This window comes from Giraffa tippelskirchi, chromosome 2 (genome assembly GCF_054371585.1).
Source record: "Giraffa tippelskirchi isolate mGirTip1 chromosome 2, T2T-mGirTip1v1.2.pri, whole genome shotgun sequence".
Classification (NCBI taxonomy): domain Eukaryota; kingdom Metazoa; phylum Chordata; class Mammalia; order Artiodactyla; family Giraffidae; genus Giraffa; species Giraffa tippelskirchi.
In genome coordinates this window covers 87,476,398-87,501,332 of record NC_137276.1, presented here as the reverse complement: position 1 = coordinate 87,501,332, position 24,935 = coordinate 87,476,398, and the positions used below count along the sequence as shown (strand labels likewise).

At 37.8% G+C, this 24,935-nt stretch overlaps 1 long non-coding RNA gene across 1 annotated transcript in view; it reads left to right on the top strand.

The window, feature by feature from the left end:
* The window catches only part of LOC145539813 (uncharacterized), a 373,122-nt gene that overhangs the window by 436 nt on the left and 347,751 nt on the right, over positions 1-24,935 (top strand). Inside the window, exon 2 of the long non-coding RNA XR_014077971.1 lies at positions 765-903. This is a non-coding gene — a long non-coding RNA (uncharacterized LOC145539813). The remainder of the gene's footprint in view (positions 1-764; positions 904-24,935) is intronic.

The window sequence follows — 24,935 nt, the reverse complement described above, 5'->3', positions numbered from 1 at the left end:
GTTCAGAGTCCATTAGAGAGGTGGCCGAGCATGATCAGCATGAACAGGCCTAAGATGGAGTCCAGGCCCTATGAATTCCTTCTTCACTAGCAAACAGGCACACTAAGAAAATATTTGTTAAAATGAAAGATTCATTTTTTTTAAAATAAATTTATTTATTTTAGTTGGGGGCTAATTACTTTACAATTTTGCCATACAATATTGTAAAGTAATTAGCCCCCAACTAAAATAAATAAATTTATTAAAAAAAAAATGAATCTTTCATTTTAACAAATATTTTCTTAGTGTGCCTGTTTGCTAGTGAAGAAGGAATTCATAGGGCCTGGACTCCATCTTAGGCCTGTTCATGCTGATCATGCTCGGCCACCTCTCTAATGGACTCTGAACTCGGTGCTTAGTGCCTGTGGAAATGACAATAGAAGGATAAGACCCCCTCCGGACAGGGGAATCTTGAAGATTGTATCCAGGTTACTCATCACCTAAGAGAAAACATACACTGATCCCCCTACCTCCCGACAGGTCATAAATTTTTTTTCATTGTTGTTTTTCAATTAACACTTTTATTTACCAAAGTGACACATGACCTGCTAAACCATTAAAGCCAAATATGGAGAAAAGAAGTGAGATGTACCTTGCCTTTTAGCTCTCTGATTGCTAATTATCTACTGCAGAAGGAGTAGGAAAACTGTAGAGATCCAGTACGTTGCATTGCAATGTTGTTTTTAACCTCCTCTCTTCTATGAATGTTGTTCTTGAATCTCTAGACGTTCTGTTTTCTTTCAACAAAAGAAATCTTCATCTTGCTTGCTGCTGCTGCTGCTGCTAAGTCGCTTCAGTCGTGTCCGACTCTGTGAGACCCCATAGAGCAGCCCACCAGGCTCCTCTGTCCACAGGATTCTCTAGGTAAGAATACTGGAGTGGGTTGCCATTTCTGTCTCCCTCATCTTGCTTAGGGTTAGTTTATACCATTGCCACATTCTCTCCATGGCAATAGAGAATGAGGGTTGGTGCTTAGGCCTCTGAATACGGACTTCCAAGCATTTCTCATTTTGATCTTTATTCACCCTTTTGTTTGAAATCAGGAAGTCTTCAGTCTCTAGAATAGTCTCTGGGATTCTGTGGTGCTAAGTTGGATCTCTTTCTTCTTATACCCCTCTTTACACACTATAACTTCCTGTTATAAAATAATTACATCTGCCTCTTCCTATTTTCTCAAACATGTTAAGATTTTATTCCCCTCTGTACATTAACATTTTCTTGTTGTTCTTGTACTTTTAATAGCTTTGGTTTTTGTTTTGTTTTAACTACATTTGCTTTCATTTTATTATGATCTCTAAAGAAAAGTACTTTTAATTAGAAAATATCTTTAATTAGAAAATGCCTATGCATAGCATAAACTATTAGTTGCCTATCCAAAATTCAGCATCTGCTTTTATATGGTAAAGTAGTGGTTCTCAAGTTAATGTGCATCAGAACCACCTGAAATTCTTGTTAAAACTCAATTTGTGAAGCACTATCTTCAATTTTCTGAATCAATAGGTTTGGGATGGAGCCTGGAATGTGCTTTTCTGATAAATTCAAATGTGATGCTGATAATGTTATCCTATGGACCTCACTTTAAGAACCACTTGGTTAAGATATCATATTTTGGTCAGATATTGGGGAGCAGTGCATTCATGGAACAAGGGTCCTAATCTGAAGTATGAATTTTGATTGATGGACAATCACGGTGACACCAGCCTGTCTCCTTTGCCTGTTATTGACACACATGTCGGCATATTTCTCAGATTTGGCTGAGGAAAAATCTTGAAGATTTCTAGAAAAGCATTCCTACCTAATTTTAAATATGATTGTGTGTATACACATATTTACATGTATATATACACACACATACATATGTATATGTGGTCCGTCTAGTCAAAGCTATGGTTTTTCCAGTAGTCATGTGTAGATGTGAGAGTTGAACTATAAAGAATGCTAGGAACTGAAGAATTGATGCTTTTGAACTGTGGTGTTGGAGAAGACTCTTGAGAGTTCCTTGGACTGCAAGGAGATCAAACCAGTCAATCCTAAAGGAAATCAGTCCTGAATATTCATTGGAAGGACTGATGCTAAAGCTGAAACTCCAATACTTTGGTCACCTGATACGAAGAACTGACTCATTGGAAAAGACCCAGATGCTGGGAAAGATTGAAGGCAGGAGGGGAACAGGATGACAGAGGATGAGATGGTTGGATAGCATCACTGACTCAATGGACATGAGTTTGAGCAAGCGCCAAGAGTTGGTGAAGGACAGAGAAGCCTGGCGTGCTGCAATCCATGGGATTGCAGAGTTGGACATGACCGAGCGACTGAACTGAACTGAGCTACCTGGGAGGCCTGTACATACATACACAAATACATATATACACACATACATACACATGCATATAGGACTTGTGGGAAGATCCCAAGAGCTTGATGACCCCTTTGAGTTGTAGCACTGACCCTGACTTACATAGTTCCAGATGTCTTGTTTTATGAAGTCTGGCCTGTAGTTGTGGACTCACCAAGAGTATTTATTTTTGTTTTTCACCTGATTTCTTACTCAAAATGAGCAAGTTTCTATATTGCTGTCCCCTTCTGCCTGGATGGGGTTTATGTCTTAATAATTTTACACCATGGTTGTAACTCTTCATGATTCTTGCTTTCTGTTTAAGCTATTTAAGAGTATTTATTAATAAAAGGTGGGCTTCCATATGGCACTAGTGGCAAAGAACCCACCTGCCAATACAGGAGACTTAAAAGACGTGGGTTCAATCCTTGGGTCAGGAAGATCCTCTGGAGGAGGGCATGGCAACCCACTCCAGTATTCTCGCCTGAAAAATCCCATGGACAGAGGAGCCTGGTGGGCTGCAGTCCATGGGGTCGCAAAGAGTCGGACACGACTGAGCGACTTCACTTCACTTCTTCTTCTTTGTCATAATCTGCTGTGCCTGTATTCTTTAAAAAATGTAACTCTGGTACGTTCCGTGTCTGATACAAGAATACGTTTTAAAGTGTTCTGGCTGATCAACCCTTATCAATAAAGAGTCACAAGATGCTAGCAGGCCTCCAGGCCAGAAGATGATGTAAACAAAATGAAACTTTGTTAAGATATACATCCTGGTTTCGATAAGGGTCAAAAAACTTCTGACCCATTGAGCTGATTTGGCACGACTCTACATTTTACATTCTCCTCTATGTACAACTGAAGATATAAAAGCTGCCTTGGAAAAAATAAAGTTAGGAGATACTATGAGACTCTGAGACTTGCTGTGTCTTCTCATCCTTTCGCCGATGCCGTCCATCCTGAGGGAACCCCTGGACCAGCTGGAGCAGGACTCCGACAGTTTTCTACACAAAAAGATTTCTCAGCTATGTTTTTAAAAGATTAGAAGATAGGCATGAGCAAAAGGCAGCAATATATGCCAAGAGACCGTAGTGTATTTCAGGATTATGAGGGTTAAGTATGGCTGCAGTGCATGAGGGAGCCAGACACGGAATGGAAAGAGACTTTCTGTGTTAATGCAGAGAAAGTAAACTGTTCACCAAAGTTTATGTTCCCTTTTCCTTGGTATAGAACTGTTGCTGAGAACTGGCCAGCTAACATGTGGCCATATGACTGAATTTCAGCCAGCAGAGTTTGAGAAGAAACAAATATTACTTCCAAGCTAAGGATCTTAAGCAGCAGATGAGCCTTGACCATACTGTTTCTCTTCCATTGGTTTGATGCTGAGACCCTATGAGATGACAGAACTACAAAACAGAGGTTTTGTGGCCCTGAAACACTGTGTGAATGAAAGCTGCCCTTGGATTAGAAATTTTCACCTTGTCAGTTATGAAAGAGAAAGAAAGTTGGATTGAGAAAAGTCATTACAATTTGTTACAGGAGCTATCAGCATCCAGACGAATCAATTCTGGAAAAGTTGGGCAGGAATCACAAGTTAAGGTCATACACTGTGCTGAAGAGGTTGGGTTTGATCTTGGAAACTGAATTATGATACAATTTTAAGTATGAAAAAGACACTATTAAGCTCTTGCTTGGCATGTATACTAAGTCACTTCTTGCTTTGGAAGGACTAAATTTTAACAGAGTGATTTGTAGAGTAGGAAGAGAAAGGAGATCATTTTAGTGACAAAAATACTTCCCTGAAAAATAAAGAGAGATCGTGTTTAGTGGAATCGGAAAGGAGAAGATGTATTCCAGAGATAGGAAAAAGTAAAAATATGGAAGTTGCTTGGTGACAGCAGATTTGGGGGAGGAAAAAGGGAGGGGATTATTTTAAGAATGGCTTCACTTTGAAAAACTGGATAGATGACAGTGCATACATACAGACATCACAGAATGAGATTAGGAGTAGTGTCTAGTTAGATTAGGCAAGTGTGAGATGCCTGGGGGCATCAAACCTGAGACAGTGGATCCTACATACCTGTTGAGAGAACTTGAAATATGCACAATAGTTGAATATATTGAAACAGACTTACAGTATTGAATTTGGAGCATGAGGAGTGGGTCAAGCATGGAAATAAGAGACTGAAAGTGGGGAAGGACAAAGAGCACCATGTATAACAGGAGTGTAATATTTCTAAAACTAAGGAGGGAGAGACTTTTAATGAGGAAGTGATCAGTGGTGTCACAGCTGTAGGAAGTGTGAGAAATTGTGGTTGTGGGGGCTGAGTCTTGCACTGAGCACTTAGGTCATAAGATCCTGTCTTATTTTTTGCATCTAATGACAAGGAAAAGAGTACTCACACAGACCTTCAAATTAAGTGGAAAGAAAGCAGTATTTTGCTATGTAGTTTCAGGACCCTGTGGTATACTAGTTCCCTTTTTTAGGGGGTGAGGGACAAGGGGTAGACAAGAAAGAGAGAGAAGGAGTGTCCAGAGCTCTGTTTCAGGGAGCAGGAAGGGAATGGCCAGGCTGCTGCATCACTGGCTACTGTGGCCCTGGGAGGAGGCACAGGGCTAAATCTTTCCTGAGGTTTAAACTTGTAGCTACAGCTTTATCAGTCACCATCTGATGAGCTTATCTGTTTTGATTCTTCACTTTACACAAGTCAAACAATTTTTACTTACCCCAAATCTAAACCAACAAAACAAGAGTTAAATTTAGGGCATAAAATTTCTACTTATTTATCCAATATCAAACAATTATCTAGAGAGATAATTATTAGGATTCAAAGAAAATCCAGGAAATCTGAGCACAAGAGACATTTTAATATACATTTGTCCTTGTTATCAGTTAAATATTTAACAGTTTCCAGAGGGTCTAATAAGTAAAAAGCCCATTACCAATCTTAGCAAGGACAATTTTATTGGAATACTAGAAATGGACACCATATTTCAGTGGTTTACAGAATAAAAAGGAAGTAATGAAATATAGACAACTTTAGGACTTTTTAAAAAGTAAATAAAATGACTGCTAATCAAGCTTACTTAAAAGTAAACATAAGTTATTATAATATTACTAACCAAGAAGATGTAATGAAAAGCCCTAAAAGGAATCAAGTTCATTGGACTAACACTTTTTAGTAGAAAACATTAACTTTTTTGGATGTATCACAAGCAAAAACAAGAGAAGAGACACTTTAATAAAACTCTAAGAACAATTTGAAGCCCTGTTAATGGAGGAACTTCATATTCAGGTTATAAGGGCTCATGCTTACGAAAAACAAATTTTTGATTACTGAGTCAGAGGGTGAGCTTGAGTGTTATACCCTTTTATGAATCCCAAATTTAAACAAAATAAAGTAACTCATTACAAACAAATCCCCACAGGATGTCAATAATACTTTCTCTTCTCAATGAGTCATTATAGTAAGAATGCCATATGTTAATCTGAGTTCATTATTGATAGTATATAAGGTCAATAGAGAAAAATCTCAACTACTTCATTACACTTTATCGTGTTTGCCCTTTGCTTGCTTTCTCCTCTGATCACATTACTGCTTGCTTGTTATCACCTACAATCAAGTCACCAATGAATTCAATATTGAAAACATAACATACGGCAGCTACTTATGATTTTGTTAGACATTACCTCTACTTTCATCAGTTTAGTATTTGTGGTAATTCAACATTTTATGTACATTTTTTAAAAAAGAAAACTTTAGTATTAATCTTTCCAGTAATGATGTGCACTTAGTTCTGTTTGTTTTGTTTTGTTTTCTTTGTTTTTGCTTGTTTTGTGGTACAAGGAAGAAACTGCTTGGTATTGAAGAAACATGCAAAGAAACATATTTGCAAACTCAGATGGTGAACTGAATTCATTTGCAAAGTAGTATCACTTGAATTCGTACCAGATCAGGAGTTGCATTTATTTGTTTGGTCTTTTATTCTTCTGGGAAGATTCTGCTCTACCAGCCTGCCCTTCGACACAGACACATGGGAACTCTTGCACCGGAATTTTGATGCTGCTAGCGGCATTAATGGTAAAGAACCCACCTGCCAATACAGAAGACATAAGAGATGTGGGTTCGATCCCTGGGTCGCAAAGATCCCTGGAGGAGGAAATGGCAATGCACTCCAGTATTCTTGCCTGGAGAATCCCATGGACAGAGGAGCTTGACCGGCTACAGTCCATGGGGTCACAGAGTCAGGCACTACTGAAATGAATTAGCATGAGCTCAAGCATATTCATTTGTAAAGAGATAACGGTGAAGGAAAAAGTTTCATAGCTATGTGTAATAACAAATATTGTGATGTTTCAAGGAATGTCATTTGCACTTATTAGTCTGGTAAATAGATTCCAAATTATTCCTTTCAGTTCAGTTCAGGTCAGTCGCTCAGTTGTGGCCGACTCTTAGCGACCCCATGAACCACAGCACACCAGGCCTCCCTGTCCATCACCAACCCCCTGAGTCCACCCAAACCCATGTCCATTGAGTCAGTGTTGCCATCCAACCATCTCATCCTCTGTCGTCCCCCTCTCCTCCTGCCCTCAATCTTTCCCAGCATCAGGGTCTTTTCCAATGAGTTAGCTTTTCGCTGACTCATTGGAAGTCAATGAGTCAACTCACCGGAGAAGGCAATGGCATCCCACTCTAGTACTCTTGCCTGGAAAATCCCATGGATGGAGAAGCCTGGTAGGCTACAGTCCATGGGGTCGCTAAGAGTCGGACACGACTGAGCGACTTCATTTTCACTTTTCCTTTTCATGCAATGGAGAAGGAAATGGCAATCTACTCCAGTATTCTTACCTGGAGAATCCCAGGGATGGCGGAGCCTGGTGGGCTGCTGTCTATGGGGTCGCACAGAGTCGGACACGACTGAAGCAACTCAGCAGCAGCAGCAGCTTTTTGCATGAGGTGGCCAAAGTATTGGAGTTTCAGCTTCAACATAAGTCCTTCCAATGAACACGCAGGACTGATCTCCTTTAGGATGGATTGATTGGATCTCCTTGTAGCCCAAGGGACTCTCAAGAGTCTTCTCCCAACACCACAGTTCAAAAGCACCAATTCTTCAGCACTCAGCTTTCTTCATAGTCCAACTTTCACATCCATACATGACCACTGGAAAAACCACAGCCTTGACTAGACAGACCTTTGTTGGCAAAGTAATGTCTCTGCTTTTTAATATCCTGTCTAGGTTGGTCATAACTTTCCTTCCAAGAAATAAGCATCTTTTAATTTCATGGCTGCAATCACCATCTGCAGTGACTTTGGAGCCCAGAAAAATAAAGTCAGCCACTATTTCCACTGTTTCCTCATCTATTTGCCATGAAGTGATGGGACCAGATGCCGTGATCTTAGTTTTCTGAATGTTGAGCTTTAAGGCAACTTTTTCACTCTCCTCTTTCACTTTCATCAAGAGGCTCTTTAGTTCTTCTTCACTTTCTGCCATAAGGGTGGTGTCATCTGCATATCTGAGGTTATTGATATTTCTCCCAGCAATCTGGGCTGGATGAAGCTTGTGCTTCATTTTCACTTTTCCTTTTCATGCAATGGAGAAGGAAATGGCAACCTACTCCAGTATTCTTACCTGGAGAATCCCAGGGATGGCGATCCAGCACAAGCTTCATCCAGCCCAGCATTTCTCATGATGTACTCTGCATATAAGTTAAATGAGCAGGGTGACAATATACAGCCTTGACGTACTCCTTTTCCTATTTGGAACCAGTCTGTTGTTCCATTCCTTTATGGAGTAATAAATTTCTAATCCATTCTTTAGACATAGGGATAATGCAAATTATTGCGTTAATAAATTAATAATAAGTTTAATCTGGGTTGTGTAGATGAGAAATTCAAACAATTCATGATAGATGCTAATACATTTTTAAGCTCATAATTTAATGAAAGTTTTTAAAATGGAAGTAAATATCCAGCACTGATCTTTTACTTCTTTTGATTCATTTCATAAGGATAAATTTCCAGGTGGATTTTGAGGTCAAAGTGCTTGATCATTTTAATTCTCTTTGTACATCAGGCTAAAATGCTTTCCAAAATAATTGTACCAAATTTGCTTCAACATGTAAGAGACATGGGTTCTATCCCTGGATCAGGAAGATCTCCTGGAGGAGTGCATGGCAGCCCCTCCAGTATTCTTGCCTGGAGAATCCCATGGACAGAGGAGCCTGCCAGACTATGGTCCATAGGGTCGCAAAGAGTTGGACATGACTGAGGTGACTTAACACGCATGCAAGCATTTGTTTATACTTCTACTTATAGAATGAATTATATGAAAAATTAGATTTTTAAAAATGAAAACTGAAATGTGTGGTGTTATTGGTTTAAGGTAGATGGCTAAAATATTATTCTAATCATACAAAATAGTTTTGATAAGTGTATTCTCTATATGTAATTTTAAAAATAATAAATTCAATTAAAAACTCTTTCTTACAAACATATATACAAACCTTACTTTGGTATGCATAATATTAAAATATAAGTCAATGATGAGAACATAAGTATTTTGAAAAGGAAAGTCAAACAGTTCCATATAGTTGTCATTTATATAAGAATATTACTTGTTATTGTTGTTCAGTCACTAATTTGTGTCCCACTCCTTGTGACCCCATGGACTGCAGCCCTCCAGGCGTCCATGTCCCTCACCATCTCCGGGAGTTTGCCCAAGTTCACGTCCATTGAATCAGGGATGCCATCCAACCATCTCATCCTTTATTGCCTCCCTCTCCTCCTGTCCTCAATCTTTCCCAGTATCCCTTTTCCAGTGAGTCAGCTCTTGGCATCAGGTGGCCAAAGTATTGGAGCTTCATCATCAGCATCAGTCCTTCCAATGAATATTCAGGGTTGATTTCCTTTAGGATTGACTGCTTTGATCTTCTTGCAGTCAAAGAGACTCTCAAGAGTCTTCACCAGCACCACAGTTCAAAAGCATCAGTTCTTTGGTGCTTAGTCTTCTTTATGGTCCAGCTCTCATATCCGTACATGACTACTGGAAATATCATAGCTTTGACAATATGGACTTTTATATGAGAATGTTACTTAATATAAAGAAAAATTAAGATAGCAACTGCCTGACAGTTTGTGCTTTTGTTTGTGCTTTCTTAGCTGTGTTCAAAACTCATGTAATGATAGGATGAAAAATAAGATCATTTATTATGACTTAAAAGATGATCATATTCAGAGTTCCAATAGCAAAGTACCAAGTCCAAGCAGTGATTCTAGGGCAATACATTATAAACCTAGGGCTTTCTTGACACTTCTATATTTAGATATTCTTAGGGTGTCAAATGTGGGGTCAAACTCTTTGGTGCTCAAGAAGATGCAGGGAGTTTTGAATTTCCCCCCTGTTGTGCCATGCTGAGAGTGGGATTTACTGAGAGATTGTGTCTCAGCCTCTCTTACCTATTTTAATGTGGATATTTTCTTGTTTGGCTGATACATAGAAGTCACTCAGCTAGTTTCTGTTTTTCTTTGAGAATGAACTTTCCCATTTCTAGCTGTAGATTTGATGTGTGTATAGGAGGACATATGTTCATTGTCACCTTGAACTGGAAGCCCTCCCCCCATATTCATCTTTTTAATCATACTGTTTCAAATATCTCTAGTTTACCAGTGTTCTTGAAATTTTAAATCTATTACTATAGTAAACCCCAGGAGTTGGTGATGGACAAGGAGGCCTGCCATGCTGCAGTCCATGGGATCGCAAAGAGTCAGACACGACTGAGCGACTGCACTGAACTGAACTGATAGTGTTTATAAAACCTGTGATAGAGAATTAGTGACACATACAGTACTATAGCTACCACCTTTGTTGTAGACATTATACTTCTGTCAAACCATCTTAGTAAAATTCTGACTTTTTAGTAGTTACTGGAGCTTGTAGTTAAATAAAACTCTTGTTTTTCATTTACATGAAATATTGGCACACTCCTCACTCTGAAATTTTGAAGATGATTTGTAGTCAGGTCTGAGGAATTAGATGTATTTGTTTCAAATTTTCATTTATTCTACCACCTGAAAATACTTACTAAAATTAACTATATGCAAGGCAGTGTTCTTGGCATCATTGAGGATAGATACAAAAATGGTTCAGAGGCTGATGCTGCCAAGAAAAACTTCATAGTCTTGGAAAGAAGATGAATCACAGAGGATACAGACCAAGATGGTGGAGTAGAAAAATCCTAAGTTCACTTCCTTCCATGCACACAGCAAAATTACAACTGCATATAGAGCCACCATCTCTGAGAACATCCCGAAGATTAGTAGAACAGATTTACTGCAACTAAGGATTTTTTTTTTTTTAAAGGCCACATCAAGAAGCATAGGGGAGGCAGAAACACAGTCTAGTCAGGACACATACCAGCAGTGTGATGACCCATTAGTGGGATAGATATCACAACTGAGGAGTGCCTCTGTGGAGCAAATTATCCAAGCCCCATGTTGAGGTGCCCAGTCCAGGGAACCTGTACCAGAAGATGAGTCCCCATAACATCTCACTTTGAAAACCAGAGGGCTATATTCAGGAAAGCCAGAGGGCTGGGGGAAAATAAGGCTTCACTCTAGAAAAACTCACACAAACTAAGTCTGAGTCCTAGTGCAGAGGCAGCAGCTTGAAAAGTGCCTGGTCATACAAGAAGGCAAGTCACTGATTAATTTTAGGGGATATGTTGAGAGAGCAGAGATCCAATGGGAATCTTCTCCAGGGCTGAAAGCATTGGCAGATTCCCTTCTCCCTTCACGTCCCCCCCACCACTTTCTTTTTTTCTTTCCCAATTCTCCTTTCACTTAGCTGTCCTGGTGCTGAGAAGAGCCACTTGTGACATTCTCTGTGAACATAGATAACACCACACACCCCACCCTGTCATTTCCTTGAAGATTAGCCCTGCCTAGCCTGTCCAGCCCTGACTGGTCCCTCCAAATAGCTCCTTTCCGGCCCCACCTAGTAGGCAGCTCTGGCCAGCAGCAGGGCATTCCCAGAGTGGCTCTCATTTGGGGGAAGTATTCTCACCAATTCTATAGCTGACCTTGGCACCCCACTAAAGAGTGTTCTGCTCTAGGGAGCCAGTCCTACACACCAGCATGCCCACAACAGTCACTGTCTGTTCTTACAGACAGCTGGGCAGGGGATCAGACCTGCCCACTAGAGCATTAATAGTAGTCATGTCTGAAGCACACAGCCAGCTGGGCCAGGGGTCAACTCCGTCTACCAGGGTGCCTGCAGCAACTGTGTCTCAGCCCCAAGAGGGCCATACAGCCTATACAAGGGGATACCATTGGGGCACCTGGATCTGATGACCAGGGGGAAGTATAACACTGGATCCCATGGAACTCCTATGTAAGACCACTCTTCTAAGATGTAGCTGATATACCTAATATATAGAAACAAACACAGAGAGACAAAACGAGACAAAAGAATACCTTCCAAACAAAATAATAAAACCTTAGAAAAAGAACTAAGTGAAATGGAGATAAGCAATTTACCAGATAAACAGTTCAAATAGTCATAAAAATACCACCAATCTCAGGGGAAAAATGGATAAACTCAGTGAAAACAACAAAGAGATAGAAAATATAAAAAAGAACCAGTCAGAATGGGATAATACAATAACTGAAAAAAAAAAAATACACCGAAGATAATAAAAAGCAGATTAGAGAATGCAGGAAGATGGATCAGTGACCTGGATGACAAGGAGAGAAAATCAAATAGTGAAAAGAAAAATAAAACAAAGAGTTAAACAAATAAGGGTAATTGAAGGGGCCTGTGGAACAACATCAAGGGTACTGACATTTGCATTATGGAGCTCCCAGAAGAAGAAACGATAGAGAAAATGACAGGAAAACTACTTTAAAAATAATTGTTGTAAACTTCCCTAATCTGGTGGAGGAAGCAGATATCCAAGTTGAGGAAGTATAGACTACCTCAAACAAGATGAACCCAAGAGATCCATACCAAGATATGTTATGATTAAAATATCAAAAGTTGAAGAGAGAAACTTAAAAGCACCAAGAGAATGTTATACACAGGGGAATCCTCATAGGACTATCAGCTGATTTTTTTAGCAGAAACTTTCAGGTCAGAAGGGAGTGGCATGATATATTCAAAGTAGTGAAAGGAAAAACCTGCAACCAAGAATATTCCACCCAGCAAGGTTATTGTGTGCATGCTAAGTTGCTCAGTCGTGTCCAACTCTTTGTGACCCCATGGATTGTAGCCTGCCATGATCCTCTGTGTATGGGGATTCTCCAGGCAAGAATACTGGAGTGGGTTTTCATGCCGTCCTCTAGGGGATCTTTCTGACCCAGGGATTGAACCCGCGTCTCTTATGTATCCTGCATTGTCAATCATCTTCTTTACCACAAGCACCACCTTGGAAGCCTCAAAGGAGAGATGAAGTGTTTCCCAGACAAGCAAAGGCTAAAGGAATAGATCATCACTAAACTGGCCTTAAAATAAATCTTAAAGAGATTTATTTAGATAGAAAAGAAAAAGGTAAAAGTAGAAATGAGAAAACTGTAAAAAAAAAAAACAAAAAAAAACACTATTAAAAGCAAACATATAGTAAAGATACCCTAATGCCCAAACCAGATAAAGACACTACTGAAAAAAAAGGAAGAAATTTACAGGCCAGTATCTCTGATGAACATAGATGCAAAGATCTCCAACAAAATGTTAGCAAACAGAATTCAACATTACATTAAAAGGATGATACACCATCATCAAGTGGGATTATTTCAGAGGTACAAAAATGGTTCAACATCCACAAATCAGTGTGATATACAACATTAACAAAGTTAAGAATAAAAAATTATGATTATTTCAGTAGATGTAGGAAAAGTATTTGACAAAATTCAACATCCACTTATGATAAAAACTCTCAATAAAGTAGATATAGAGGGAACATATCTCAGTGAATAAGGCCATGTATGATAAACTCACAGCCAATATCTTACGCAGTGGTGAAAAGCTGAAAGCAGCTTCTCTAAAATCAGGAACAAAACAAGGATGTTTACTCTTGCCACTTTTAGTCAACATAGTATTGGAAGTCCTAAAAGAGCAATCAGACATGAAAAAGAAAAATTACAAAATGAAAAGAAGCAAAACTGTCACTGTTTGCAAATGATGGTACTACATATAGAAAATCTGAAGATGCTACAAAAAATTGTTAGAACTAATAAATGATTTAATGAAGTTTCTGTATACAAAATCAATAGATAGAAATCTGCTCTGTTTCTATAGACTAATAATAAACTACAAGAAAGAGAAATTAAGAAAAAAATCCCATTCACAATTTCATCCAGAAGAATAAAATACTAGAAATAAACTTATCCAAGGAGGTAGAAGACCTCCTACACTCTAAAATTTACAAGAAATTGATGAACATAATTGAAGATGATACAAAAAACGTTAATGATATACTATACTTATGGAATGGAAGAATTAATATTGCTAAAATGTCTGTACTACCCAAAGCATTTTACTGATTCAACGTGATTTCTATCAAATACCAATAGCATTTTTCACAGAACTGGATCAAATAATACTAGGCTTTGTATGAAACTGCAAAAGACCCCAAACAACCAAAGCAGTCTTAGGAAAGAACAAAGCTAGTGTTACCATGCTACCTAATTTCACAAATATACTACAAAGCTATAGTAATCGAGACCATAAGGAAGGCTGAGTGCTGAAGAATTGATGTCTTCAAATTGTGCTGGCAAAGACTCTTGAGAGTTCCCTAGATTGCAAGGAGATCAAACCAGTCAATCCTAAAGGAAATCAACCCTGAATATTCTTTGGAAGGACTGATGTTGAAGCTGAAGCTCCAATACTTTGGCTAGCTGATGCAAAGAGCCAAAGCTTTGGAAAAGACTCTGATGCTAAGGATGAGATAGTTAGATAGCATCACTGACATATTGGGCATGAATTTGAGCAAACTCTGGGAGATCATGAAGAACAGGGAAGACTGGAGTGCTGCAGTCCATGGGGTCACAAAGAGTCAGACATGACTGAGTGGCTGAACAACAACAATGGTAACCAAAAAGTGGTACTGGCACAGTAAACAGACACACAGATCATTGGAACAGAATAAAGAGCCCAGAAATAAACCCATATTTATATTTTCAATTAATTTATGGCAAAGTACTGAAGTGTATACAGTGGGGAAAAAGACAATCTCTTTAATAAACAATGTTGAGAAAACTGGCTAGTCCATGCAAAAGAATGAAAATGGACTACTTTCATGTACTATATACAAAAAATAAATTCAAAATGTTTAGAGTCAACTGTAAGCCCTGAAATCATAAAAGTCCTGGAAGAAAATATAGGCAGTATGCTCTTTGACATCAGTTTTAGCAGTATTTTTTGATCTGTCTCCTTGGACTGGGGAAACTAAAGGAAAAATAAGTGGGACTTCATCAAGCTAGAAAGTCTTTGCCAGAGGAGGAAACCTTCAATAAAATGAAAGTCAACCTACTAAATGGAGAATATATTTACAAATGATATATCTGATCAGGGGTTAATATCCAAAATATATAAAGAACTCATATTTTAATATAAAAAAACCCAATCTGATTAAAAAAATGAGCAGAGGAGTTGAATAGCCTTTTTTCTGAGGAAGACATACAGGTGACCAACAGACACATGAAAAGATGTTCAGCATCATTAACCATCAAGGAAATGTCAATTTAAACTGCAATGAGATATCACCTCACCCCTTAGAATGGTTATTTTCAAGAATATAAGACAAAAATTATTGGTAAGGAGGTGGAGAAAAGAAGTCCCTCATGCACTATTGGTGGAATTGTAAATTGATGTAGTTGCTATGGAAAGCATATAGAGATTCTTCAGAAAATGAAAGATAGAACTTTGTTCAATCCAGCAATTCCACTTCTGGATATTTGAATAAAATGAAAACACTAAATCAAAAACCATACACTCTATGATCACTGCAATATTGTTTATAATAGCCAAGACATGGAAGCAACTTAAATGTCCGTTGATGGATGAATTGAGCATCTTTATATGATGAAATATTAACCATAAAAAAAGAAATCTTGTCATTTGTGACAATACTGATGGACCTAGAAGTTATTATACTAAGTGAAATAAGTAAGACTAGAAATATAAATACCGTGTGGTTTCACTTATATGTAGAAGCTAAAAACAGAAACAGAAATGAACACATAGATATAGAAAACAAACTGGTAGCTGTAAGAAAGGAGGGCCTTAGAGGGTGAGAAAAATAGGTTAAGGAGATAAATAGGTATAGATTTCCAGTTATAAATAAGTCATGGGGATAGAATGTAGAGCATAAGGAATATAGTCAATAATATTGCAGTGACTTTGTAAGATGAGTGATGGTTACTAGATTATCATGGTGATAAACTGGTAATGTATATAAGTATCAAATTAATATGTAACACACCTGAAACTAATAAAATCTTCTATGTCAACTATACATCCAATAAAGAGAAATTAAAAAATAAAAAATCTAAAAATAAAAATGTGACTCATAAATAGAAGATAAATAGCTGTAATGTCCAATAGAACGTGCTGACTTCCATGGTTGTTGTTCAGTCACTCGGTCGTGTCCGACTCTTTGCAGTACCATGGATGGCAGCATGCCAGGCTTCCCTATTCTTCACCATCTCCCAGAGCATGCTCAAACGCATGTCCATTGAGTTGGTGATGCCATTCAACCATCTCATCCTCTGCCATCCCCTTCTTCTCCTGCCTTCAATCTTTCCCAGCACCAGGGTCTTTTCCAATGAATGAGCTCTATGCATCAGGTGGCCAAAGTATTGGAGCTACAGCATTAGTTCTTCCAATGAATATCAGGATTGATTTCCTTTAAGATTAACAAGTTTGATCTCCTTGAAGTCCAAGGGACTCTCAAGAGTCTTCAACACCACAGAAAAACATCAGTTCTTCAGGGCTCAGCCTTCTTTATGTTCCAACTCTCACAGCCATATGTGACTACTGGAAAACCAGAGCTTTGACTATATGGACCTTTGTTGGCAAAGTAATGTCTCAGCTTTTTAATACAATGTCTAGGTTTGTCATAGCTTTTCTTCCAAGCGGCAAATGTCTTTTAATTTTATGGCTGAAGTCACCATATACAGTGATTTTGGAGCCCCCCAAAATAAAGTGTCACTGTTTCCATTATTTCCCCATCTATTTGCCATGAAGTGATGGGACTGGATGCCATGATCTTCATTTTTTGAATGTAGCGTTTTAAGCCGACTTTTTCATTCTCCTCTTTCATCAAGAGGCTCTTTAGTTCCTCTTTTCTTCCTGCCATAAGGGTGGTGTCATCTGCATATCTGAGGTTGTTGATATTTCTCCTGGCAGTCTTGATTCCAGCTTGTGCTTCATCCAGCCTGGCGTTTCACATAATGTAGTCTACATAGAAGTTAAATAAGCATGATGGCAATATACAGCCTTGACATACTCATTTCCCAATTTGGAACCTGTCCATTGTTCCGTGTCCAGTTCTAACTGTTGCTTCTTGGCCTGCATACAAGTTTTGCAGGAGGCAGGTAAAGTGGTCTGGTAGTCCCATCTTTTGAAGAACTTTCCACAATTTGTTGTGATCCACATAGTTAAAGGCTTTGTTGTAGTCAATGAAACAGAAATAGCTGTTTTTTGTTTTGTTTTTTTTTTGCTTTTTCTCTTGCTCTTTCTATGATATAACAGGTCAGGGGCACTGACTGCAGCAGTCCTGAGAGCTGTGGCTTGCTGGCATAAGTCCTTTTGAAGGAGGGTGCCACTATGGCCATTAACCCTACCATAGCTTGGCCTCAGGCCAAACTACAGGAAGGGAACACAGCCCCACCCATCAGCAGAATATTGGATTAAAGATTTACTGAGCATGGCCTTGCCAACCAGAGCGGTATTCAGTATTCCACACAGCTAGTCCCTTCCATCAGGAATCTTCCACAAACCTCTTATCCTTATCCATCAAAGGGCAGACAGAATGAAAACCACAATCCAGAAAACTAAACTGATCACACGGACAACAGCTTTGCCTAACTCAATGAAACTATGAGCCATGCCATGTAGGACCACCCAAGACGGACAGGTCATGGTGGGGAGTTCTGACAAAACGTGGTCCGCTAGAGAAGGGAAAGGCAGACCACTTTAACATTCTTGCCTTGAGAATCCCATGAATAGTATGAAAAGGCCAACTTCTCTAATAATGTTTTTTTTTTAATAAATTTATTTATTTTAGTTGGGGGCTAATTACTTTACAATATTGTAATAGTTTTTGCCATACATTGACATGAATCAGCCATGAGTTTACATGTGTTCCCCTTCCCGGACCTCCCACCCACCTCCCTCCCCATCCCATCCCTCTGGGTCATCCCATTGCCCCGGCCCTGAGCCCTTGTCTCATGCATCGAACATGGAATGGTGTTCTGTTTCACATATGATAATATACATGTTTCAATGCTATTCTCCCAGAACGTCCCACCCTCACCTTCTCCCTCAGAGTCCATAAAATTGTTCTATGCATCTGTGTCTCTTATTCTGTCTCACATATAGGGTTATCATTACCATCTTTCAAATTCCATATATATGCATTAGTATACTGTATTGTTGTTTTTCTTTCTGGCTTACTTCACTCTGTATAATGGGCTCCAGTTTCATCCATCTCAGTAGAACCGATTCAAATGTATTTTTTTTAATGGCTGAGTAATATTCCATTGTGTATATGTACCACAGCTTCCTTATCCATTCGTCTGCTGATGGACATCTAGGTTGCTTCCATGTCCTGGCTATTGTAAACAGTGCTGCGATGAACATTGGGGTACACGCGTCTCTTTCAATTCTGGTTTCCTTGGTGTATATGCCCAGCAGTGGGATTGCTGTGTTCATGGATTGGAAGAATTAATATAGTGAAAATGAGTATACTACCCAAAGCAATCTAATAATGTTTTATTTTGACACTGAGAGAATGGAGGAAATAACATAGATTGAATAAAAATTGGAAAAGAATTTTGAGGCAAATGCAGTTTTGGCATTAAAAGATGACAGGTCTGTTTGGATCGGCAGAAAAAAAGGAAAATGTGCTAGAGTGGGGACAAATATATAAATAAATGTAGGAAAATAGAAGTGATTAGATCACAGCTGAATTTGAATAAAGGGTGTTGCTTGAGATTATGTAAAGTCTAAATATTTTTAGTTTTTTTCTTCAACATTCAGCTTGAAAAGTTTCATTATGATGTTTTAACTTCTTAACAGTGAGATTTCACTGCTTCCTGCCCTGTGAGGCTAATAGATATGCAGGTCTGTTTGTTTGTTTTTTTTTTTTAATTGCCCACGAATTTATGAATGGCAGGAACTGAAATCTGTTATTAATGTAATGACAACTGGTGCCTCCCCAGCCCTCACCCACTGTCCCATTTGCTGTTCACTGCATTGAAAGGCTGCATCCTGCAAAATAATTTACATTTTGCATTCTCTGGAAGCTACAACTGGCAAAAGGCATTGAATGATAAACCCATGTAAAATTTTTTACATTCATAAATGTACATTGCTGTTGACAGTCGCTAAGTTGTGTCCAACTCTTTGTGACCCAATGAACTGCAGAATGCCAGGCCCCCCTGTCCTTCACTATCTCCCAGAGTTTGCTCAAACTCAAGTCCATTGAGTCGGTGATGCCATCCAACCACCTCATCCTCTGTCGCCCCCTTCTCATCCTGCCATCAGTCTTTCCCAGCATCAAGGTCTTTTCCAATTAGTTGGCTCTTCTCATCAGGTGGCCAAAATAGTGGAGCTTTAGCGTTAGTTATTCCAATGAATGTTCAGGGTTGATTTCCTTTAGGATTGACTGGTTTGATCTCCTTGCTGTCCAGGGACTCTCAAGAATCTTCTCCTGCACCACAGTTAAAAAGCATCAATTCTTTGGTGCTCAGCCTTCTTTGTGGTACAACTTTCACATCCATACATGACTACTGGAAAAACCATAGCCTTGACTAGACAGACCTTTGTTGACAAAATAATGTCTCTGCTTTTTAATATGCTGTCTAGGTTGGTCACAACTTTCCTTCCAAGGAGTAAGCATCTTTTAATTTCATGGCCGCAATCACCATCTACAGTGATTTTGGAGCCCGAGGAAATAAAATCTATCCTTGTCTCCACTTTTTCCCATCTATTTGCCATGGAGTGTTTGGACCAGATGCCATGATCTTCGTTGTTTGAACGTTGAGTTTTAAGTCACTTTTTCACCCTCCTCTTTCACCCTCATCAAGAGGCTATTTAGTTCCTCTTCACTTTCTTCCATTAGAGTGTATCATCTGCATATCTGAGGTTGTTGATATTTTCTCCAGCAATTTTTATTCCAGTTGTGAGTCATCAGCATGTACTCTGCATATAAGTTAAATAAGCAGGTTGACAATATCCAGCCTTTACATATTCCTTTCCCAATTTGGAGCCAGTCTGTTTTTCCATGTCTGGTTCTAGCTATTGCTTCTTGTCCTGCATGCAGATTTCTCAGGAGACAGGTAAGGTGGTCTTGTATTCCCATCTCTTTAATAATTTTCCACAGTTTTTTGTGATCCATACAGTCAAAAGCTTTAGAGTAGACAATGAAGCAGATTTTTTTTTTAATTCCATTGCTTTTTCTATGATTCAGCAGATGTTGGCAATTTAATCTTTGGTTCCTCTGCCTTTTCTGAATCCAGCTGTACATCTGGAATTTCTCAGTTCATGTACTGTTGAAGCCTAGCTTAAAGGATTTTGAGCATGACTTTGCTAGCACGTGAAATGAGCACAGTTTTACAGTAGTTTGATCATTCTTTGTCATTACCTTTCTTTGGAATTGGAATGAATACTGAGCTTTTCCAGTACTATGGCCACTGCTGAGTTTTCCACATTTGCTGACATATTGAGTGCAGCACTTACACAGCATCATCTTTTAGGATTTGAAATAGCTCAGCTGGAACTCTATCACCTCCACTAGCTTTGTTTGTAGTACCTAGTGAATCTACAAGTAAACCCTATTTTATTGGAATAAATAACCCATTTATAATGGGTACTGCAATGTACATATCAAGAATAAAATTGTTTTACTTCCCACAATAGTCATAAGACATTGTAGTGTTGTACTTATTTGAGAGTCAATCACCATATGTCTTCTTTTTCCCTTCAGTTTTTTTCTTTCCTTTTCCTTTATATCTTTTATTTCCCTGCCATTATACATACATTACAGGTACAGCGTCTCATTATGTCGTCCCAGGCTAGCTTGATAGAGCCGAGAGATATTTCAGATTATAAAATAACAGTGTTTAAGTAATATTCTAAGTGACTCTGTACTTTGACAACTCCCAAGTTCTTTTTTTTTTTTTGGAGCATAATTGCTTTACATTGTTGTATTAGTTTCTGCTGTACAACAGCATAAGTCAGCAATATGTATACACATATCACATCCCTTTTTATAATTAATGCGTGATTTTTTATCTGTTATACTTTATTCCTAGTACTCATTTTTGGAAATGTATATTAACTATAATATAAAGAAGTACAATAATGCTTTTACACATTTGACTCATGTAATAGATGCATAGTTTATTAACAATGCTTATTAAAATCACTGTAGGGTAGGGAGAGAATATACTCATTTCCTGTAGGCTGAAAACATTTTTATACTTATTTGTTGGATTTGACGTTTGTTTCAGAAATAATAACATTAAAATCTAAGAGAAGAACTAGCAGTTTGTCAGTTGCTTATGTGGATTTTTTATATGGATTATGCATTTATAATTTTATTCTTTTATGACCTATGAAATAGCACAGAACAAAATTGAAACTTTTGTTTTTTCAAATATGTCTCATAATTTTTTCCATACTGTGTCAGACAAGAATGTGTCTGATTCTTTGTAACCCCAAGGACTGTAGTCCACCAGGCTCCTATGTCCATATAATTTTCCAGGCAAAAATACTGGAGTGGCTTGCTATTTCCAACTCCAGCGGATCTTTCTGACCCAGGGATCGAACCTGTGTCTCTTATGTCTCCTGCATTGGCAGATAGATTCTTTACCACTGTGCCACCTGGAAAGCTCCTCACATTCATTAAGGACATGTAAACAAAATTTTCAGAAGTAATAGTACATTTTGATTATGTATAATCTGTATGTCTTTGCATGTTTTTTCTTTCTTCTTTTTGGTTAATGGCATCTTTATTGCTGTTATTTTCCTTCATCTGAGATGGAAAAGATTTGCTATTTAAAGTTTGTTGATTATGCTCCTTAGTAGTAATTGCAATAAATATTTGCTGGGATGGGAGCTCAAACTCTTAAGTGGAAAATTCATATTTTTTTCAGATTATGATACCAAATCACAGGGGTCCCAGGAATGTAGTAATATGTTATTTTCCAAGAGTTCTTTTGTTTGTAATAGCCTGTTCTTCTTCAATGGATACATTAATTTTTCAAATTCCTCAATATATACTGGAGTTTTGTTTTTAAGAGTTCTCTGCTCTTTACTTCCACTTGTTTCCTTTTGGTCAGTAATTTATTTATTCGATTTTCTGTTTCCCATATATTTGGTGGCCCTTAGTTCATTCATATTAAAGAATAGAAGACTGGTGACTGTTACCATTTCCCTCTGCTCTTTGATGCCTGTTTCTCTGCTAGCTCTCTCCCAGCAATAGAACTTGGTGTGAGCTCAGGTATGAACAGTGCTTGTTATCTTTAGGGTGAGTAGATGGGGAAACCACTCTTTGGATGCTAAAAAGGGGAGATCTTGAGATCTTTACTCTGTAGCAGTGGAGGCAGTTCCAGCATCATTAGAAACCTTATGCTCATACTGTTAATTAAATTCTTTAAGAGCTATTTTGGATGCCTGGGAGTATAATGTTGGGCTTCTGTGCTCAGTGTGTGGGGAGAAAAGGGAGAGGTTAAGATGAGTTGGTGTGGAGTCCTAGACCACCTTAGTATTTCAGTAGACAGGCTTTCAATTAACTCTCTTTTTAAACATTCTTCCTACTCCTGCTTTGCATGACGCTGCTGTCTGTGATCCAGGTACCTCCCTTTTCTCCATTATAAACCATTCATATACACTGGGCTGCCTTTTGCTGGATCTGTTTTTTTCATTAGTATCTTCATTTACTATAATTTTATTAGAGATTTAGGAGAAAGGAGAGATAAGTTTTTACGTTTAGTTGTTTTGAACTGAAAGAGACACTTTGAGACACTTGCTTTAAGAAGTCAGTCTCAGTTATATAGAGAAAAGATTGTAGGGAGGAGAGCTTTGTGCCAGGAATATAAGTGAGCAGGTTCAGAAATAAGATAGTGCCAGTAGAAAGGAGATGAAGAGAGAGAAGTGAGAGGTAAAAAGAAGACAGAATTCATAACATTTGGTGACTAGTTCATCATTGGTAGTTGTGAATACACAGGAAGAAATAATTTCTTCCTTTTTCATGACCAATAAGCATAATTTTAATATAAAAGCAATATGTAGAACTCCAGGCCACATGTCTCTTCAGAATTGCTGTTTAATTGTATAATTAGATTCTAGTAATTAAAATTTGATCTACTGACTTTAATTGATGTGTTTTCTAAACTCTAATATGGAGCCATAATGTCTGGACTTACATGTGAACGATACATGTAATTGTTCACCGAGCAATTCACTGAAAAGTTGGAAACCATAATTCTTCATTATTCCTTGTCTTTTACTATCACTCTCTAAAATAATATTTGAAGCTCAGCCTTTTAGCTCTGGTTAATCAAATGTTTATGCTCTTGATTCTGGAAGAGCTACCTCACTCTTACAAGAATAATAGATTTATTCACCTGTTTTTAGTGTATTATTTTTGATATATTATTCTCTGGGCCTTGCTTATATAATTTTTCATAGTACTTCTGCAGCATAATAAAATACTCCCTGGCCACTTAAGACCTTAAGACCTGACATTGCCATCTTCTTCCAGATCCTTGTGATTGCTATTAGTTGCTCTATTAATTCCAAGTCATTTTTATTACATTGAATTTTTAAAAATTTTAATTTCACTCTCTCTATATCTTTTTTTCATCATGCTCAAATGCACTAAATTAGGATCCTTAACGAAATTCACATAATACTATTTCTCAAAGGCCTAATAATATTTGAAAGCCTAAATCCAAAGAAAATAACTAAATTCACTGTAGCATTTTAACTCACTGTAGCATTGAGCATGGTTAAATACTACACACCTCATAGAAATGTCTTCTCTCTTAATTTCTTTATCATTATACCCTGTTGTCTTTCCTGCTAGTGTCTAGGTAGTTCTATTCTGTCCTTTGTGGAGTATAGCATCTGAAGGCTTCCTTCCATTTTTGACACTTTTCTCTTTTCATACAGTATATTTTTAGTGGGTTAAATCATGCCCTCATGGCTTCAATTCCTAAATTAAAACCTTTGAGCCAAAGCTCTCTCCTGACAGTACCTATCGAAGGTCTTCACTTTGATGCATCATTAGCGCCTCAAGACCAGTCCAGTAAGAGATGAACTTCCTTTCCCAGTTTATCTTATGACTGCATTTTTGTATGGGTAAAAAATAAGCTGGTATTAAAAAGACTATAGTGTGTATTAATGATAAATTAGATACCAACTGATTTCAGAGTGTAAATTTTGTCCTATTAAGTATTTTTACAGAAGGATATTTATTCTTTCCCATGTTGAGTGCTCATGTCCATCGATGCTATGTCAAATCTGATTGCTACTGAATTATGTAAAGGGAAATATTAACAGGGTGGAATTTTAAAATGTTGGATAGTATCAAAAAGCCCCAAAACCTGGTACATGTGTATAAGCTTGACATTATGATAGAAAAAAATCAATGGAATAAATAGGAATGCATAAAAGATGGACTCCTTTGGATACAATTGAAAAGATTAGAAGTAGTCATAAAGAAAAAAGTCATTACTTTTCTTAATTTTATTCAAAAAAAATGTCACATATGTTCTCTTATGGGCAAATCTGGATAATTGTTTTTCAAGCTAGTTTCATTTTAACCATTTTATATGAGGGTGCTGTGTGTGTAGATATGGAAGATGTTTGTTGTTCAAGCATTTCAGAAATTTATAAAATAATAATTTATTTCATTCTTATGCCTAACCCAACTCTAAACTAATCACTATTAAAATTTTGGAATATATTCTTCTAGATTTTTAAATTTAAGAATATCCTGTATAATGGGATGGGGAGGGAGGTGGAAGGGAGGGTTCTAGAAGGGGAAAACATGTATACCCATGGTGGATTCATGTCAATGTATGGCAAAATAAATACAATATTGTAAAGTTAAAAATAAATAAATAAATAAATAAATAAAAGTAAAAAAAAAAAGAATATCCTGTATAGTGTATATGCAATATATATTTTTAACCAAAAGATGAATCATAGTTCTGCATACTTTTGCAAAGTAACTTTTCCTCTATTTTCTATACTAAAGATAGTTTCCATCCTCCCTCCCTATCTCCTGCTTCAGTCTCCTGTCTCCTGTCTAAATGGCTATCAATCTTTGTAATTT